General features: G+C 42.3%; 1 non-coding gene across 1 annotated transcript; it reads right to left on the reverse strand.

Moving 5' to 3' along the window:
• Positions 1–14,540: 14,540 nt before the first annotated feature.
• LOC131270981 (5.8S ribosomal RNA) lies at positions 14,541–14,695 on the reverse strand. Its single transcript, XR_009179969.1, has one exon. It is a non-coding gene; the product is annotated as a 5.8S ribosomal RNA (ribosomal RNA).
• Positions 14,696–22,220: the final 7,525 nt, after the last annotated feature.

Here is a 22,220-nt window from a genome sequence, read left to right on the forward strand (position 1 = left end):
GCATAATAACATATGTTTTTCTTAGAATTTATGAAAAATCGACTAAGTCCGAGATGCCTTTAAGTAGGGATGCTGTATTAAGATGGGAGATGAAGAAGATCAAGATTCATCTCCATGCAGCATCCCATTCATCTCCCAGCATCCTAACATATGTTTTTCTTAGAATTTATGGAAAATCGACTAAGTCCGAGATGCGTTTAAGTAGGGATGCTGTATTAAGATGGGAGATGAAGAAGATCAAGATTCATCTCCATGCAGCATCCCATTCATCTCCCAGCATCCTAACATATGTTTTTCTTAGAATTTATGGAAAATCGACCAAGTCCGAGATGCCTTTAAGTAGGGATGCTGTATTAAGATGGGAGATGAAGAAGATCAAGATTCATCTCCATGCAGCATCCCATTCATCTCGCAGCATCCTAACATATGAATTTCTTAGAATTTATTAAAAATCGACTAAGTCCGAGATGCCTTTAAGTAGGGATGCTGTATTGAGATGGGAGATGAAGAAGATCAAGATTCATCTCCATGCAGCATCCCATTCATCTCCCAGCATCCTAACATATGTTTTACTTAGAATTTATGAAAAATCGACTAAGTCCGAGATGCCTTTAAGAAGGGATGCTGTATTGAGATAGGAGATGAAGAAGATCAAGATTCATCTCCATGCAGCATCCCATTCATCTCCCAGCATCCTAACATATGTTTTACTTAGAATTTATGGAAAATCGACTAAGTCCGAGATGCCTTTAAGAAGGGATGTTGTATTGAGATAGGAGATGAAGAAGATCAAGATTCATCTCCATGCAGCATCCCATTCTTCTCCCAGCATCCTAACTAATGTTTTTCTTAGAATTTATGAAAAATCGACTAAGTCCGAGATGCCTTTAAGTAGGGATGCTGTATTAAGATGGGAGATGCAGAAGATCAAGATTCATCTCCATGCAGCATCCCATTCCTCTCGCAGCATCCTAACATATGTTTTTCTTAGAACTTAATAAAAATCGACTAAGTCCGAGATGCCTTTAAGTAGGGATGCTGTATTAAGATGGGAGATGAAGAAGATCAAGATTCATCTCCATGCAGCATCCCATTCATCTCGCAGCATCCTAACATATGTTTTACTTAGAATTTATGAAAAATCGACAAAGTCCGAGATGCCTTTCAGTAGGGATGCTGTTTTGAGATGGGAGATGAAGAAGATCAAGATTCATCTCCATGCAGCATCCCATTCATCTCGCAGCATCCTAACATATGAATTTCTAAGAATTTATGAAAAATCGACTAAGTCCGAGATGCCTTTAAATAGTGATGCTGTATTAAGATATGAGATGAAGAAGATCAAGATTCATCTCCATGCAGCATCCCATTCATCTCGCAGCATCCTAATATATGAATTTCTTAGAATTTATGAAAAATCGACTTAGTCCGAGATGCCTTTAAGTAGGGATGCTGTATTGAGATGGGAGATGTAGGAGATCAAGATTCATCTCCATGCAGCATCCCATTCATCTCCCAGCATCCTAACATATGTTTTACTTAGAATTTATGAAAAATCGACTAAGTCCGAGATGCCTTTAAGAAGGGATGCTGTATTGAGATAGGAGATGAAGAAGATCAAGATTCATCTCCATGCAGCATCCCATTCATCTCCCAGCATCCCAACATATGTTTTTCTTAGAATTTATGAAAAATCGACTAAGTCCGAGATGCCTTTAAGTAGGGATGCTGTATTGAGATGGGAGATGTAGAAGATCAAGATTCATCTCCATGCAGCATCCCATTCATCTCGCAGCATCCTAACATATGTTTTTCTTAGAATTTATGAAAAATAGGATAAGTCCGAGATGCCTTTAAGTAGGGATGCTGTATTGAGATGGGAGATGAAGAAGATCAATGTTCAACTCCATGCAGCATCCCATTCATCTCTCAGCATCCTAACATATGTTTTTCTTAGAATTTATGAAAAATCGACTAAGTCCGAGATGCCTTTAAGTAGGGATGCTGTATTGAGATGGGAGATGGAGAAGATCAAGATTCATCTCCATGCAGCATCTCATTCATCTCCCAGCATCCTAACATATGTTTTTCTTAGAATTTATGAAAAATCGACTAAGTCCGAGATGCCTTTAAGTAGGGATGCTGTATTAAGATGGGAGATGAAGAAGATCAAGATGCATCTCAATACAGCATCCCATTCATCTCCCAGCATCCTAACATATGAATTTCTTAGAATTTATGAAAAATCGACTAAGTCCGAGATGCCTTTAAGTAGGGATGCTGTATTAAGATGGGAGATGAAGAAGATCAAGATTCATCTCCATGCAGCATCCCATTCATCTCCCAGCATCCTAACATATGAATTTCTATGAATTTATGAAAAATCGACTAAGTCCGAGATGCCTTTAAGTAGGGATGCTGTATTGAGATGAGAGATGTAGGAGATCAAGATTCATCTCCATGCAGCATCCCATTCATCTCGCAGCATCCTAACATATGTTTTTCTAAGAATTTATGAAAAATCGACTAAGTCCGAGATGCATTTAAGTAGGGATGCTGTATTAAGATGGGAGATGAAGAAGATCAAGATTCATCTCCATGCAGCATCCCATTCATCTCGCAGCATCCTAACATATGTTTTTCTTAGAATTTATGAAAAATCGACTAAGTCCGAGATGCATTTAAGTAGGGATGCTGTATTAAGATGGGAGATGAAGTAGATCAAGATTCATCTCCATGCAGCATCCCATTCATCTCGCAGCATCCTAACATATGAATTTCTATGAATTTATGAAAAATCGACTAAGTCCGAGATGCCTTTAAGTAGGGATGCTGTATTAAGATGGGAGATGAAGAAGATCAAGATTCATCTCCATGCAGCATCCCATTCATCTCCCAGCATCCTAACATATGTATTTCTTAGAATTTATGAAAAATCGACTAAGTCCCAGATGGCTTTAAGTAGGGATGCTGTATTAAGATGGGAGATGTAGGAGATCAAGATGCATCTCCATGCAGCATCCCATTCATCTCGCAGCATCCTAACATATGAATTTCTATGAATTTATGAAAAATCGACTAAGTCCGAGATGCCTTTAAGTAGGGATGCTGTATTAAGATGGGAGATGAAGAAGATCAAGATTCATCTCCATGCAGCATCTCATTCATCTCCCAGCATCCTAACATATGAATTTCTTAGAATTTATGAAAAATCGACTTAGTCCGAGATGGCTTTAAGTAGGGATGCTGTATTAAGATGGGAGACGAAGAAGATCAAGATTCATCTCCATGCAGCATCCCATTCATCTCGCAGCACCCTAACATATGTTTTTCTTAGAATTTATGAAAAATCGACTAAGTCCGAGATGCCTTTAAGTAGGGATGCTGTATTAAGATGGGAGATGGAGAAGATCAAGATTCATCTCCATGCAGCATCTCATTCATCTCCCAGCATCCTAACATATGTTTTTCTTAGAATTTATGAAAAATCGACTAAGTCCGAGATGCCTTTAAGTAGGGATGCTGTATTAAGATGGGAGATGAAGAAGATCAAGATGCATCTCAATACAGCATCCCATTCATCTCCCAGCATCCTAACATATGAATTTCTTAGAATTTATGAAAAATCGACTAAGTCCGAGATGCCTTTAAGTAGGGATGCTGTATAAAGACGGGAGATGAAGAAGATCAAGATTCATCTCCATGCAGCATCCCATTCATCTCCCAGCATCCTAACATATGTTTTTCTTAGAATTTATGAAAAATCGACTAAGTCCGAGATGCCTTTAAGTAGGGATGCTGTATTAAGACGGGAGATGAAGAAGATCAAGATTCATCTCCATGCAGCATCCCATTCATCTCGCAGCATCCTATCATATGAATTTCTTAGAATTTATGAAAAATCGACTAAGTCCGAGATGGCTTTAAGTAGGGATGCTGTATTAAGATGGGAGATGTAGGAGATCAAGATTCATCTCCATGCAGCATCCCATTCATCTCGCTGCATCCTAACATATGAATTTCTTAGAATTTATGAAAAATCGACTAAGTCCGAGATGGCTTTAAGTAGGGATGCTGTATTAAGATGGGAGATGTAGGAGATCAAGTTGCATCTCCATGCAGCATCCCATTCATCTCCCAGCATCCTAACATATGAATTTCTTAGAATTTATGAAAAATCGACTAAGTCCGAGATGGCTTTAAGTAGGGATGCTGTATTAAGATCGGAGATGAAGAAGATCAAGATTCATCTCCATGCAGCATCCCATTCATCTCCCAGCATCCTAACATATGAATTTCTTAGAATTTATGAAAAATCGACTAAGTCCGAGATGGCTTTAAGTAGGGATGCTGTATTAAGATGGGATATGTAGGAGATCAAGATTCATCTCCATGCAGCATCCCATTTATCTCCCAGCATCCTAACATATGAATTTCTTAGAATTTATGAAAAATCGACTAAGTCCGAGAAGCCTTTAAGTAGGGATGCTGTATTAAGATGGGAGATGAAGAAGATCAAGATTCATCTCCATGCAGCATCCTATTCATCTCGCAGCATCCTAACATATGAATTTCTTAGAATTTATGAAAAATCGACTAAGTCCGAGATGCCTTTAAGTAGGGATGCTGTATTAAGATGGGAGATGAAGAAGATCAAGATTCATCTCCATGCAGCATCCTATTCATCTCGCAGCATCCTAACATATGAATTTCTTAGAATTTATGAAAAATCGACTAAGTCCGAGATGCCTTTAAGTAGGGATGCTGTATTAAGATGGGAGATGAAGAAGATCAAGATTCATCTCCATGCAGCATCCTATTCATCTCGCAGCATCCTAACATATGAATTTCTTAGAATTTATGAAAAATCGACTAAGTCCGAGATGCCTTTAAGTAGGGATGCTGTATTAAGATGGGAGATGAAGAAGATCAAGATTCATCTCCATAAAGCATCCCATTCATCTCCCAGCATCCCAACATATGTTTTTCTTAGAATTTATGAAAAATCGACTAAGTCCGAGATGCCTTTAAGTAGGGATGCTGTATTAAGATGGGAGATGAAGAAGATCAAGATTCATCTCCATGCAGCATCCCATTCATCTCGCAGCATCCCAACATATGTTTTTCTTAGAATTTATGAAAAATCGACTAAGTCCGAGATGCCTTTAAGTAGGGATGCTGTATTAAGATGGGAGATGAAGAAGATCAAGATTCATCTCCATGCAGCATCCCATTCATCTCGCAGTATCCTAACATATGTTTTTCTTAGAATTTATGAAAAATCGACTAAGTCCGAGATGCCTTTAAGTAGGGATGCTGTATTAAGATGGGAGATGAAGAAGATCAAGATTCATCTCCATGCAGCATCCCATTCATCTCGCAGCATCCTAACATATGTTTTTCTTAGAATTTATGAAAAATCGACTAAGTCCGAGATGGCTTTAAGTAAGGATGCTGTATTGAGATGAGCGATGTAGGAGATCAAGATTCATCTCCATGCAGCATCCCATTCATCTCGCAGCATCCTAACATATGAATTTCTTAGAATTTATGAAAAATCGACTAAGTCCAAGATGCCTTTAAGTAGGGATGCTGTATTGAGATGGGAGATGAAGAAGATCAAGATTCATCTCCATGCAGCATCCGATTCATCTCGCAGCATCCTAACATATGTTTTTCTATGAATTTATGAAAAATCGACTAAGTCCGAGATGCCTTTAAGTAGGGATGCTGTATTGAGATGGGAGATGAAGAAGATCAAGATTCATCTCCATGCAGCATCCCATTCATCTCGCAGCACCCTAACATATGTTTTTCTTAGAATTTATGAAAAATCGACTAAGTCCGAGATGCCTTTAAGTAGGGATGCTGTATTGCGATGGGAGATGTAGAAGATCAGGATTCATCTCCATGCAGCATCCCATTCATCTCCCAGCATCCTAACATATGTTTTTCTTAGAATTTATGAAAAATCGACTAAGTCCGAGATGCCCTTAAGTAGGGATGCTGTATTAAGATGGGAGATGGAGAAGATCAAGATTCATCTTCATGCAGCATCTCATTCATCTCGCAGCATCCTAACATATGTTTTTCTTAGAATTTATGAAAAATCGACTAAGTCCGAGATGCCTGTAAGTAGGGATGCTGTATTAAGATGGGAGATGAAGAAGATCAAGATTCATCTCCATGCAGCATCCCATTCATCTCGCAGCATCCTAACATATGAATTTCTTAGAATTTATGAAAAATCGACTAAGTCCGAGATGCCTTTAAGTAGGGATGCTGTATTAAGATGGGAGATGAAGAAGATCAAGATTCATCTCCATGCAGCATCTCATTCATCTCGCAGCATCCTAACATATGAATTTCTTAGAATTTATGAAAAATCGACTAAGTCCGAGATGCCTTTAAGTAGGGATGCTGTATTGAGATGGGAGATGAAGAAGATCAAGATTCTTCTCCATGCAGCATCCCATTCATCTCGCAGCATCCTAACATATGAATTTCTTAGAATTTATGAAAAATCGACTAAGTCCAAGATGCCTTTAAGTAGGGATGCTGTATTGAGATGGGAGATGAAGAAGATCAAGATTCATCTCCATGCAGCATCCGATTCATCTCGCAGCATCCTAACATATATTTTTCCAAGAATTTATGAAAAATCAACTAAGTCCGAGATGCCTTTAAGTAGGGATGCTGTATTAAGATGGGAGATGAAGAAGATCAAGATTCATCTCCATGCAGCATCCCATTCAACTCGCAGCATCCTAACATATGTTTTTCTTAGAATTTATGAAAAATCGACTAAGTCCGAGATACCTTTAAGTAGGGATGCTGTATTAAGATGGGAGATGAAGAAGATCAGGATTCATCTCCATGCAGCATCCTATTCATCTCGCAGCATCTTCTTCTTCTTCTTCAATGGCCCGCTCACAGTTGAGCACGTCGTGCTGACATGGCCTGGTCACCAATCGTTCTCCAGGTAGCTCGGTCCATGGCTGCAGCCCTCCAACCCCGGTCGCATCCGATGTCTCGCAGGTTCTGCTCCACTTGGTCCATCCACCGAGCTCGCTGAGCTCCTCGTCGTCTCGTGCCGGGCGGGTCGCTGGTGAGCACCTTCTTGGTGGGGCATGAGTCCGGCATCCTCATGACATGCCCCAACCAACGAATCCTGCCGGCCTTCGCCACCGTCAGGATGTCCGGCTCGCCATACAGCTCAGCTAACTCGTGGTTCATTCTTCTCCTCCACACGCCCTGCTCGTACACACCGCCAAAGATAGACCGGAGCACGCGCCTCTCGAAGACTGCGAGGGCGTTGGCGTCCTCCGTGAGCAGAGTCCAGGATTCATGCCCATAGAGAACGACCGGTCTTATCAGCGTGCGGTATATGACACATTTCGTGTGTGGGAGAAGCCATCTGGACCGCAGGAGTTTGTGGAGTCCATAGTAGGCACGATTCCCCTGAACAATGCGCCTCCGGATTTCACAGCTCACGTTGTTGTCCGGAGTTACGACAGTGCCGAGGTAGCAAAACTCCTCTACTACCTCAAGTTCGTCGCCGTCCACTGATACACTGCTCCCCAGCCTGGCTCTGTCACTGTCAGAGCCTCCGACGAGCAGGTACTTTGTTTTCGTCGCATTGATCATTAGTCCAATCCTTGCGGCCTCGCGTTTCAGTCGGGTGTACGCCTCGCACACCGTCCTAGTGTTCCGCCCGATGATGTCGATGTCATCCGCGAAGCCGAGGAATTGGAGAGAGCGGGTGAAAATCGTGCCACGGATGTCGAAGCCCGCGCTTCTCATGACACCTTCCAGAGCGATGTTGAATAGAAGGCAGGAGAGTCCATCACCTTGCCTCAGACCCCGGTGAGATTCGAACGGATCCGACAGCATGTTCGAAATCCTCACCTTACACAGCACCCCCTCCATTGTGGCCTCTAGCAGTCGAACCAACTTCTCGGGGAAGCTGTACTGCCGCATGGTCTTCCATAGCTCCTTCCTATCTATGGTATCGTAGGCCGCCTTGAAGTCGATGAAGAGGTGGTGCGTCGGGATCTGGTGCTCCCGGCACTTCTGGAGGATCTGCCGTAGAGTGAAGATCTGGTCGGTGGTGGATTTGCCTCCAACAAACCCAGCTTGGTAGCTTCCGACGAAATCTGTAGCAAGGGGCGCGAGTCTGCAGAAGAGTATCTGGGATAGGATTTTGTAGGCGGCATTGAGGACTGTGATGGCTCGAAAGTTGGCACAGTCCATTCTGTCACCCTTCTTGTACACTGGGTGGATGACACCCAGCTTCCAGTCCTCCGGTATCCTTTCCTGCTCCCAGATTTTCACAATTAGCTGGTGCATACTGACGGCAAGCTCTACCGAACCCATCTTGAATAGTTCTGCCACCAGCCCATCGCTGCCAGCTGCTTTGTTCTGTTTCAGCTGCTTGATGATCTCGCAGCATCCTAACATATGAATTTCTTAGAATTTATGAAAAATCGACTAAGTCCGAGATGCCTTTAAGTAGGGATGCTGTATTAAGATGGGAGATGAAGAAGATCAAGATTCATCTCCATGCAGCATCCTATTCATCTCGCAGCATCCTAACATATGAATTTCTTAGAATTTATGAAAAATCGACTAAGTCCGAGATGCCTTTAAGTAGGGATGCTGTATTAAGATGGGAGATGAAGAAGATCAAGATTCATCTCCATAAAGCATCCCATTCATCTCCCAGCATCCCAACATATGTTTTTCTTAGAATTTATGAAAAATCGACTAAGTCCGAGATGCCTTTAAGTAGGGATGCTGTATTAAGATGGGAGATGAAGAAGATCAAGATTCATCTCCATGCAGCATCCCATTCATCTCGCAGCATCCCAACATATGTTTTTCTTAGAATTTATGAAAAATCGACTAAGTCCGAGATGCCTTTAAGTAGGGATGCTGTATTAAGATGGGAGATGAAGAAGATCAAGATTCATCTCCATGCAGCATCCCATTCATCTTCCAGCATCCCAACATATGTTTTTCTTAGAATTTATGAAAAATCGACTAAGTCCGAGATGCATTTAAGTAGGGATGCTGTATTAAGATGAGAGATGTAGGAGATCAAGATTCATTTCCATGCAGCATCCCATTCATCTCCCAGCATCCTGACATATGAATTTCTTAGAATTTATGAAAAATCGACTAAGTCCGAGATGGCTTTAAGTAGGGATGCTGTATTAAGATGGGAGATGTAGGAGATCAAGATTCATCTCCATGCAGCATCCCATTCATCTCCCAGCATCCTAACATATGAATTTCTTAGAATTTATGAAAAATCGACTAAGTCCGAGATGCCTTTAAGTAGGGATGCTGTATTAAGATGGGAGATGAAGAAGATCAAGATTCATCTCCATGCAGCATCCCATTCATCTCCCAGCATCCTAACATATGAATTTCTATGAATTTATGAAAAATCGACTAAGTCCGAGATGCCTTTAAGTAGGGATGCTGTATTGAGATGAGAGATGTAGGAGATCAAGATTCATCTCCATGCAGCATCCCATTCATCTCCCAGCATCCTAACTAATGTTTTTCTAAGAATTTATGAAAAATCGACTAAGTCCGAGATGCATTTAAGTAGGGATGCTGTATTAAGATGGGAGATGAAGAAGATCAAGATTCATCTCCATGCAGCATCCCATTCATCTCGCAGCATCCTAACATATGTTTTTCTTAGAATTTATGAAAAATCGACTAAGTCCGAGATGCATTTAAGTAGGGATGCTGTATTAAGATGGGAGATGAAGTAGATCAAGATTCATCTCCATGCAGCATCCCATTCATCTCGCAGCATCCTAACATATGAATTTCTATGAATTTATGAAAAATCGACTAAGTCCGAGATGCCTTTAAGTAGGGATGCTGTATTAAGATGGGAGATGAAGAAGATCAAGATTCATCTCCATGCAGCATCCCATTCATCTCCCAGCATCCTAACATATGTATTTCTTAGAATTTATGAAAAATCGACTAAGTCCGAGATGGCTTTAAGTAGGGATGCTGTATTAAGATGGGAGATGTAGGAGATCAAGATGCATCTCCATGCAGCATCCCATTCATCTCGCAGCATCCTAACATATGAATTTCTATGAATTTATGAAAAATCGACTAAGTCCGAGATGCCTTTAAGTAGGGATGCTGTATTAAGATGGGAGATGAAGAAGATCAAGATTCATCTCCATGCAGCATCTCATTCATCTCCCAGCATCCTAACATATGAATTTCTTAGAATTTATGAAAAATCGACTAAGTCCGAGATGGCTTTAAGTAGGGATGCTGTATTAAGATGGGAGACGAAGAAGATCAAGATTCATCTCCATGCAGCATCCCATTCATCTCGCAGCACCCTAACATATGTTTTTCTTAGAATTTATGAAAAATCGACTAAGTCCGAGATGCCTTTAAGTAGGGATGCTGTATTAAGATGGGAGATGGAGAAGATCAAGATTCATCTCCATGCAGCATCTCATTCATCTCCCAGCATCCTAACATATGTTTTTCTTAGAATTTATGAAAAATCGACTAAGTCCGAGATGCCTTTAAGTAGGGATGCTGTATTAAGATGGGAGATGAAGAAGATCAAGATGCATCTCAATACAGCATCCCATTCATCTCCCAGCATCCTAACATATGAATTTCTTAGAATTTATGAAAAATCGACTAAGTCCGAGATGCCTTTAAGTAGGGATGCTGTATAAAGACGGGAGATGAAGAAGATCAAGATTCATCTCCATGCAGCATCCCATTCATCTCCCAGCATCCTAACATATGTTTTTCTTAGAATTTATGAAAAATCGACTAAGTCCGAGATGCCTTTAAGTAGGGATGCTGTATTAAGACGGGAGATGAAGAAGATCAAGATTCATCTCCATGCAGCATCCCATTCATCTCGCAGCATCCTATCATATGAATTTCTTAGAATTTATGAAAAATCGACTAAGTCCGAGATGGCTTTAAGTAGGGATGCTGTATTAAGATGGGAGATGTAGGAGATCAAGATTCATCTCCATGCAGCATCCCATTCATCTCGCAGCATCCTAACATATGTTTTTCTTAGAATTTATGAAAAATCGACTAAGTCCGAGATGGCTTTAAGTAAGGATGCTGTATTGAGATGAGCGATGTAGGAGATCAAGATTCATCTCCATGCAGCATCCCATTCTCCTCGCAGCATCCTAACATATGAATTTCTTAGAATTTATGAAAAATCGACTAAGTCCGAGATGCCCTTAAGTAGGGATGCTGTATTGAGATGGGAGATGAAGAAGATCAAGATGCATCTCCATGCAGCATCCCATTCATCTCGCAGCATCCTAACATATGTTTTTCTATGAATTTATGAAAAATCGACTAAGTCCGAGATGCCTTTAAGTAGGGATGCTGTATTGAGATGGGAGATGAAGAAGATCAAGATTCATCTCCATGCAGCATCCCATTCATCTCGCAGCACCCTAACATATGTTTTTCTTAGAATTTATGAAAAATCGACTAAGTCCGAGATGCCTTTAAGTAGGGATGCTGTATTGCGATGGGAGATGTAGAAGATCAGGATTCATCTCCATGCAGCATCCCATTCATCTCCCAGCATCCTAACATATGTTTTTCTTAGAATTTATGAAAAATCGACTAAGTCCGAGATGCCCTTAAGTAGGGATGCTGTATTAAGATGGGAGATGGAGAAGATCAAGATTCATCTTCATGCAGCATCTCATTCATCTCGCAGCATCCTAACATATGTTTTTCTTAGAATTTATGAAAAATCGACTAAGTCCGAGATGGCTTTAAGTAGGGATGCTGTATTAAGATGGGAGATGTAGGAGATCAAGATTCATCTCCATGCAGCATCCCATTCATCTCGCAGCATCCTAACATATGTTTTTCTTAGAATTTATGAAAAATCGACTAAGTCCGAGATGGCTTTAAGTAAGGATGCTGTATTGAGATGAGCGATGTAGGAGATCAAGATTCATCTCCATGCAGCATCCCATTCTCCTCGCAGCATCCTAACATATGAATTTCTTAGAATTTATGAAAAATCGACTAAGTCCGAGATGCCCTTAAGTAGGGATGCTGTATTGAGATGGGAGATGAAGAAGATCAAGATGCATCTCCATGCAGCATCCCATTCATCTCGCAGCATCCTAACATATGTTTTTCTATGAATTTATGAAAAATCGACTAAGTCCGAGATGCCTTTAAGTAGGGATGCTGTATTGAGATGGGAGATGAAGAAGATCAAGATTCATCTCCATGCAGCATCCCATTCATCTCGCAGCACCCTAACATATGTTTTTCTTAGAATTTATGAAAAATCGACTAAGTCCGAGATGCCTTTAAGTAGGGATGCTGTATTGCGATGGGAGATGTAGAAGATCAGGATTCATCTCCATGCAGCATCCCATTCATCTCCCAGCATCCTAACATATGTTTTTCTTAGAATTTATGAAAAATCGACTAAGTCCGAGATGCCCTTAAGTAGGGATGCTGTATTAAGATGGGAGATGGAGAAGATCAAGATTCATCTTCATGCAGCATCTCATTCATCTCGCAGCATCCTAACATATGTTTTTCTTAGAATTTATGAAAAATCGACTAAGTCCGAGATGCCTGTAAGTAGGGATGCTGTATTAAGATGGGAGATGAAGAAGATCAAGATTCATCTCCATGCAGCATCCCATTCATCTCGCAGCATCCTAACATATGAATTTCTTAGAATTTATGAAAAATCGACTAAGTCCGAGATGCCTTTAAGTAGGGATGCTGTATTAAGATGGGAGATGAAGAAGATCAAGATTCATCTCCATGCAGCATCTCATTCATCTCGCAGCATCCTAACATATGAATTTCTTAGAATTTATGAAAAATCGACTAAGTCCGAGATGCCTTTAAGTAGGGATGCTGTATTGAGATGGGAGATGAAGAAGATCAAGATTCTTCTCCATGCAGCATCCCATTCATCTCGCAGCATCCTAACATATGAATTTCTTAGAATTTATGAAAAATCGACTAAGTCCGAGATGCCTTTAAGTAGGGATGCTGTATTGAGATGGGAGATGAAGAAGATCAAGATTCATCTCCATGCAGCATCCGATTCATCTCGCAGCATCCTAACATATATTTTTCCAAGAATTTATGAAAAATCAACTAAGTCCGAGATGCCTTTAAGTAGGGATGCTGTATTAAGATGGGAGATGAAGAAGATCAAGATTCATCTCCATGCAGCATCCCATTCATCTCGCAGCATCCTAACATATGTTTTTCTTAGAATTTATGAAAAATCGACTAAGTCCGAGATGCCTTTAAGTAGGGATGCTGTATTAAGATGGGAGATGAAGAAGATCTTTTCATAAATCCATCGTCACCATTGAAGGTACGTAGAGGGTCGACAGCAGTTTCTTGGGACCTAGTGTCAGACATGCTCGCGGCAACCGGAGTCACCGCTAACATTTCGTAATGGATCACGATGTCCACACGCGGACCATGACAACTCACAAGGGTCGGGTCAGTCCAGAAAGGGTTCTGCTGACAGTCCAGGTGAGGGCGTCATGGCCCTATGGATAATTGAGTTCAACGAGCTTCACACCCTCGGCAGTTTCACGTACTATTTGACTCTCTATTCAGAGTGCTTTTCAACTTTCCCTCACGGTACTTGTTTACTATCGGTCTCATGGTTGTATTTAGCTTTAGAAGGAGTTTACCTCCCACTTAGTGCTGCACTATCAAGCAACACGACTCCATGGCACGCTCGGTCCATCATCCAACGGGCGCTGTTCTACGGGCCTATCACCCTCTATGGGTTCTGAGCCACATTCAAGTTGGACTTGAAAAGCGCTAAGATGACGGATAGTGAGACGCACCAGTACACGGAATCGGATAGACGGACTGGCCGCCACCCCTACGTGCTGAGCTTCTCCCGTTTCGCTCGCAGCTACTCAGGGAATCCCGGTTGGTTTCTTTTCCTCCCCTTATTAATATGCTTAAATTCAGGGGGTTGTCACACATGAACTGAGGCTTATGTACCTTGCGGTTGTTATCGTCACATCTGGCTTGCGACTACTTTGTTTCAATGTCCAATATGTACCGTTGGACTCGGTTAACGGGCTGTTAGCCCGCGTGTGGTTTAACTCACTGATACCTTCCTTTGCCCATACGCTAGTTTGTTTGTGTTCCTTTGGTCAACTTCCATACTTGAATCATTTGTGCTATTCGCTGCTGCTTCGACGCTACTTTGACATCTTCGCTTCTATTTAAATAAATAAATAAGCTGAAGCTAGACATCAGTAAACACCACCACAGACACCACAAGCACGCCTTCTCCTCGTACTTCCGCCTCACGCGGGAACACGGACGCTCTAAATACTTCGAATTCCAATGCCAGTATATTGTAAACCACGGGTTCTTTAATGCTAGCGGGTCGTCGCGACCCTAGTTAACATCATGGTGCACGTCTCGTGACGGGTGTCACGGCGTAGTTAAATGTATGCGATACATTTCTCAAATATAAGCGCTCAGTCATCTGTACATCATGGTAGGTTCCCACGACGTGCAATATGCGTTCAACTTATCAATGTTCATGTGTCCTGCAGTTCACATTATGACGCGCAGTTAGCTGCGGTCTTCATCGATCCATGAGCCGAGTGATCCACTGCCGAGGGTGACTAACTTGCGTAAGCCGCCGCTGTGCGCGTATACCCGTTCCCCGTAGGGAGGAGCAAGCCGCCGCTTAGAGACGAAGCATAAAGTGTCCTCATTCCACATAGGGCAAGCTGGATTAATCCATTTTACCCAGGACGGCCGAAGCGGCGTGGACCAGGGGAGAACTGAACCTTATACTTCACACCACAGTAAGTCTACGTGTCCTCTTCCACATAGGGCAAGCTAGAACTAACTATCTTACCCAGGACTGCCGAAGCAGCGTGGACCAGGGGAGGAACACACTTTTCATGGAAACGTAAGGCATCCATGACTGCCATAACGTAAGCCGCCGCTGTGCGCGTATACCCGTTCCCCGTAGGGAGGAGCAAGCCGCCGCTTAGAGACGAAGCATAAAGTGTCCTCATTCCACATAGGGCAAGCTGGATGAATCCATTTTACCCAGGACGGCCGAAGCGGCGTGGACCAGGGGAGAACTGAACTTTATACTTCACACCACAGTAAGTCTACGTGTCCTCTTCCACATAGGGCAAGCTAGAACTAACTATCTTACCCAGGACTGCCGAAGCAGCGTGGACCAGGGGAGGAACACACTTTTCATAGAAACGTAAGGCATCCATGACTGCCATAGTGCGTAAGCCGCCGCTGTGCGCGTAAACCCGTTCCCCGTAGGGAGGCTCGCATAACTAGAACACGTTAAGGCGCAACTTTTTGAATAAGAACTTTTTTCGTTATCTGGTCCCCAAAGGGGGGATATGGGCGATCCAAGGATTTTTCCAAGTTTCGGTACTTTTTACGGTATCGCTCATAGCTCCGGCTGTAAGCAAGCAAATGACAATCTAAGACATGATTTGGAAAGGTATTGAGTAGTACTAACTTACGTTAGAACACAGCGAAGCGCTATCGGTTCATGGCAAGGCCGATATAAACAGTCAAAGATGAAAAATGTTGATAAAATGAACAAAAATTACCTTGGTACGCGAATAGCGGCCAGGGATGAAGAGGTACGAAGTTGGTGTAGAACAATTATAATTAGGGCTTGGTACGCTCTAAAAGTTTGTCGAAGACCGCAAAGCGCTCAGACCCATAGAAAGTGGCCATTTGGGCCGAACAGTGCATGCAAAGAGGTGAAAATGCAAAAATTGCACTTTGGGGGGCGATTTGCGGGGGGAAGGAGGGGTCGGAGGGCAAAATGTCCCTTGACCAAAAAGTCTTATCTCGTCGAGATCTACAACATTGCCGAAGACCGCAAAGCGCTAGCTCGCAATCGAAAAATCGAGAATTTGAAAATTTTCTAAGTCTTGGGCTCATTAAGGAAAAGTTTCAAAAATCACGTTTGTCCCCAATTTTGAAGGGGAAGGAGTCGGTTCCGGGGCATGGTGTCTTCGGCAAAAAGTCTTATCTTTTTGCGTACTTTCGACTAGTTCAATAAAAATTTTTGACCCAAAATTTGTTCGGCGGACCCCTAGGTCGAAAAACCCGAAAAAAGTCGAAAAAAGTCGAAAATGTCGAAAAATGAGAAAACCTCATATTCGGACTCTACACGAGCCCCAGATATTGAAAAGTGAAATCCGCGGTCGATTTGGAACAAAAAATTGACCTAGGCAAAGTTGTATGGAGGTAGGGACCCCTGAGAAAAAAGTTTGGTCCCGAGGCTCCTTGGACCACCAAGTCCCTAGGTCGGACCAAAATCGGAAAAAATCCGACCAAAGTCGAAAGTGTCGAAAATTTTAAAAAACCCCTTTTGGGGCCCTATGGCCTCCCTAGATAATGAAAAGTGAGGTCCGCGGCCGATCCGGAAGAAAAACTTGACCTAGGCAAACTTGTATGACGGTGGGGACCCAAAAAAATTTCGATGAGTGTAGTTTAGACAGGCCGGAAAATGTATCGGTGGTCCGTATCAAGGGACGTCTTTTAGTTCCATGGGGTGGTGGTCGTCGAACAAAGTCGCCTAGGTCGACCACCAGAAAGACCAGTCGTGTTGTAATGGATGTTTTGACCACTTTACTAGGGAAACCTAGTAGGTCGAAGCAAATTTGGGGTTCGAGATGAGTTGGTGAAAGTTGGTCCAACCTAGGTGTGCTTGGTGGAGGTTGACCATGAAAGTAGAGCATGATGGGAATGACCATAACTTTGGTTCTAGATGTCGGATCGGTACACTTTCGGCAGTTTTGGAAAGGTGAAGGCCTGCTCTAGCTATGTTTCCTACCAAGCTGAGCGCCTACTAGTGACCCGGAGGAGGTATTAAGGGTCAAAGGCAAAAAGGGGTACCCTAAAGTGCATGTGACCAAGAAAATGGGAAAAACGGTATCGCCTATAGCTCAGGCTGTATGGCTCGGATCGGAAAGCTTGGATATGCGTTGGAAAGGTCTTGACGAGCGCTAGCTATGTGTCCTACCAAGCGAAGCGCTAGGTGTTGAGCAAGTCGGTCATATTAGAGGGCAAAGGTGAAAAATGGTGGTTTAGAGGCGAAAATTCACCTTATGATCGAAAATAGCGGGCGAACGATAAGAGCTACGAACACGGCGTAGAACAATCATAAGTACGTTACCACAAGACCTAACTTTGGCCAATATAGAGCGAGAAGATCGGAGGTACCCATCAGGGTGATATGGCTGGTTCAAAGTTGGACCAAAACGAGACTTGAGAAATGGATTGAAACACGGTATCGCGAATAACTCAGGCTGTATGGAACGGATCGACAAGCTAAGATCAGTGTTGGAAAGGTCGAACCGAGCGCTAACTATAATCCCAAACAACCGAAGCGCTAAGTGTTGAGCAAAACTGAGTTATTAAGCGACAAAGTGGAAAAATAATACCAAAATGGCCAAAAATCACACAAGACCAAGAATACCGAGCAAGCGGTAAGAGATAGCGGGTTGACGTAGAATACTTATAAGTTTGCCTCTACGAGACATAAAAGTCGTCCATAGAAAGCGAGAAGATCGGACCACTCTGGAAGGGTGATACGAGTGGTCAAAAATTGGCAAAAATGAAACATGGCTAAAATGGATTTGACTTGTGCACCGTATAGCTCCGGCTGTATGGCATGGATTGTTAAGCTAGGATATGTTTTGGAAAGGTAACACCCAGCGCTAGATACGACTAGAAGAAAGCAAAGCGCTAACTAGCATGATTTGGAAGTTATTAAGCGTCAAAGTCGAAAAATGTTACCAAAATTGAAACTCGAGTACATTGGGCCAAAAAGTACAAGTTGTGAAATTTGGACTTACGAGTAAAATACCGAGCAGGCGGTAAGAGATAGAGACTTGGTGTAGAACAATTATAAGTTGGGCATGTTATAACCTATATTTGGCCCGAACATAGTCTCGAGATCGGTGGTACCTAAAAGGGTGGTACAGGTGTTAGATGGTTTTCCCAGAGCATAAGCTCCACATGATATGGAAAACGGGAAACATCATAACTTCGGCTGTATGGCATGGAATGGAACGAACAAGGTATCGATGGAAAGAGAAAAGGTAGCGCTAACTATAATTCCTTCCAAGCAAAGCGCTAGCATGTGACCGTTTGGGTGTTATTGTGAGTCAAAGTCTGAAATTGTTACCACGAGAGGCGAAAATCCAACTAAGTCCATGAATACCGGGCTGGCGGTAAGAGATACGGCTTGGCCGTAGAACATTTATAAGTTGGCCAAGACAAGGCCTAAGTTTCGTCCATATACGACAAGAAGATCGAAGATACCTGAAGGTGAGATATGGGCGTCCCAAAGTGGGCCTTTGAAAAAGTGACAAACTTCCCTTATAACAGCATACACCAAATATCTCTGGCTCTATGGCACCGAATAAGAAGTTGAGCTCAGCGACAGAAAGGTGATAGTCAGCGCTAAATATCATACGAACAGAGTGAAGCGCTAAAGGGAAAGGATCTTGGTGATATAAGGTGACAAAGTCGAGAAAAGTTGCCTCAAAATCATGAAAAATGTGAAAAAATGGCTAAGTCCCGGGTGCCTTAAGGGCAGGTTAATCGAATGTACCGAGCTGGCGGTACGAGATAGAGACTTGGTGTAGAACAATTATATGTTTGGCATGGCAAGACCTACATTCGGCCAATACAAAGTGAGAAGATCAAAGATACCCGCAAGGGTGATATTGGTGTCCAAAGGAAAAAAGCACTAAGTCTTGGGAAACTTATATGATGAAAAAGGACCCTGATGGGTCATATGGGATGGATCGAAAAATCGGCTAAGTCCCAAAATGGGGATGTCAGAACTACACTCATGTGTTACCACATCAAGCAAGGCAAACTTATATGAAGCAAAGGACCCTGATGGGTCATATGGTATTTTACGAAAAATCGGCTAAGTCCCAAAATGGGGATGTCAGAACTACACTCAAATGTTACCACACCAAGCAAGGCAAACTTATATGAAGCAAAGGACCCTGATGGGTCATATGGTATGGATCGAAAAATCGGCTAAGTCCCAAAATGGGGATGTCAGAACTACACTCAAATGTTACCACACCAAGCAAGGCAAACTTATATGAAGCAAAGGACCCTGATGGGTCATATGGTATGGATCGAAAAATCGGCTAAGTCCCAAAATGGGGATGTCAGAACTACACTCAAATGTTACCACACCAAGCAAGGCAAACTTATATGAAGCAAAGGACCCTGATGGGTCATATGGTATTTTACGAAAAATCGGCTAAGTCCCAAAATGGGGATGTCAGAACTACACTCAAATGTTACCACACCAAGCAAGGCAAACTTATATGAAGGAAAGGACCCTGATGGGTCATATGGTATTTTACGAAAAATCGGCTAAGTCCCAAAATGGGGATGTCAGAACTACACTCAAATGTTACCACACCAAGCAAGGCAAACTTATATGAAGGAAAGGACCCTGATGGGTCATATGGTATTTTACGAAAAATCGGCTAAGTCCCAAAATGGGGATGTCAGAACTACACTCAAATGTTACCACACCAAGCAAGGCAAACTTATATGAAGCAAAGGACCCTGATGGGTCATATGGTATGGATCGAAAAATCGGCTAAGTCCCAAAATGGGGATGTCAGAACTACACTCAAATGTTACCACACCAAGCAAGGCAAACTTATATGAAGCAAAGGACCCTGATGGGTCATATGGTATGGATCGAAAAATCGGCTAAGTCCCAAAATGGGGATGTCTGAACTACACTCAAATGTTACCACATCAAGCAAGGCAAACTTATATGAAGGAAAGGACCCTGATGGGTCATATGGTATTTTACGAAAAATCGGCTAAGTCCCAAAATGGGGATGTCAGAACTACACTCATGTGTTACCACACCAAGCAAGGCAAACTTATATGAAGGCAAGGACCCTGATGGGTCATATGGTATTTTACGAAAAATCGGCTAAGTCCCAAAATGGTGATGTCAGAACTACACTAAAATGTTACCACACCAAGCAAGGCAAACTTATATGAAGGCAAGGACCCTGATGGGTCATATGGTATTTTACGAAAAATCGGCTAAGTCCCAAAATGGTGATGTCAGAACTACACTAAAATGTTACCACACCAAGCAAGGCAAACTTATATGAAGCAAAGGACCCTGATGGGTCATATGGTATTGGTCGAAAAATCGGCTAAGTCCCAAAATGGGGATGTCAGAACTACACTCATGTGTTACCACACCAAGCAAGGCAAACTTATATGAAGCAAAGGACCCTGATGGGTCATATGGTATTTTACGAAAAATCGGCTAAGTCCCAAAATGGTGATGTCAGAACTACACTAAAATGTTACCACACCAAGCAAGGCAAACTTATATGAAGGCAAGGACCCTGATGGGTCATATGGTATTTTACGAAAAATCGGCTAAGTCCCAAAATGGTGATGTCAGAACTACACTCAAATGTTACCACACCAAGCAAGGCAAACTTATATGAAGGAAAGGACCCTGATGGGTCATATGGTATGGATCGAAAAATCGGCTAAGTCCCAAAATGGGGATGTCAGAACTACACTCAAATGTTACCACACCAAGCAAGGCAAACTTATATGAAGGCAAGGACCCTGATGGGTCATATGGTATTTTACGAAAAATCGGCTAAGTCCCAAAATGGGGATGTCAGAACTACACTCAAATGTTACCACACCAAGCAAGGCAAACTTATATGAAGGAAAGGACCCATATGGGTCATATGGTATTTTACGAAAAATCGGCTAAGTCCCAAAATGATGATGTCAGAACTACACTCAAAGGTTACCACACCAAGCAAGGCAAACTTATATGAAGGCAAGGACCATGATGGGTCATATGGTATTTTACGAAAAATCGGCTAAGTCCCAAAATGAGGATGTCAGAACTACACTCAAATGTTACCACACCAAGCAAGGCAAACTTATATGAAGCAAAGGCCCCTGATGGGTCAAATGGTATTTTACGAAAAATCGGCTAAGTCCCAAAATGGGGATGTCAGAACTACACTCAAATGTTACCACACCAAGCAAGGCAAACTTATATGAAGCAAAGGACCCTGATGGGTCATATGGTATTTTACGAAAAATCGGCTAAGTCCCAAAATGGGGATGTCAGAACTACACTCAAATGTTACCACACCAAGCAAGGCAAACTTATATGAAGCAAAGGACCCTGATGGGTCATATGGTATGGATCGAAAAATCGGCTAAGTCCCAAAATGGGGATGTCAGAACTACACTCAAATGTTACCACACCAAGCAAGGCAAACTTATATGAAGGCAAGGACCCTGATGGGTCATATGGTATTTTACGAAAAATCGGCTAAGTCCCAAAATGGGGATGTCAGAACTACACTCAAATGTTACCACACCAAGCAAGGCAAACTTATATGAAGGAAAGGACCCATATGGGTCATATGGTATTTTACGAAAAATCGGCTAAGTCCCAAAATGATGATGTCAGAACTACACTCAAAGGTTACCACACCAAGCAAGGCAAACTTATATGAAGGCAAGGACCATGATGGGTCATATGGTATTTTACGAAAAATCGGCTAAGTCCCAAAATGGGGATGTCAGAACTACACTCAAATGTTACCACACCAAGCAAGGCAAACTTATATGAAGCAAAGGACCCTGATGGGTCATATGGTATTTTACGAAAAATCGGCTAAGTTCCAAAATGGGGATGTCAGAACTACACTCAAATGTTACCACACCAAGCAAGGCAAACTTATATGAAGGAAAGGACCCTGATGGGTCATATGGTATGGATCGAAAAATCGGCTAAGTCCCAAAATGGGGATGTCAGAACTACACTCAAATGTTACCACACCAAGCAAGGCAAACTTATATGAAGGAAAGGACCCTGATGGGTCATATGGTATTTTACGAAAAATCGGCTAAGTCCCAAAATGGGGATGTCAGAACTACACTCAAATGTTACCACACCAAGCAAGGCAAACTTATATGAAGGAAAGGACCCTGATGGGTCATATGGTATTTTACGATAAATCGGCTAAGTCCCAAAATGGGGATGTCAGAACTACACTCAAATGTTACCACACCAAGCAAGGCAAACTTATATGAAGGAAAGG

The sequence above is a fragment of the Anopheles coustani genome (genome assembly GCF_943734705.1).
Source record: "Anopheles coustani chromosome X unlocalized genomic scaffold, idAnoCousDA_361_x.2 X_unloc_8, whole genome shotgun sequence".
Classification (NCBI taxonomy): domain Eukaryota; kingdom Metazoa; phylum Arthropoda; class Insecta; order Diptera; family Culicidae; genus Anopheles; species Anopheles coustani.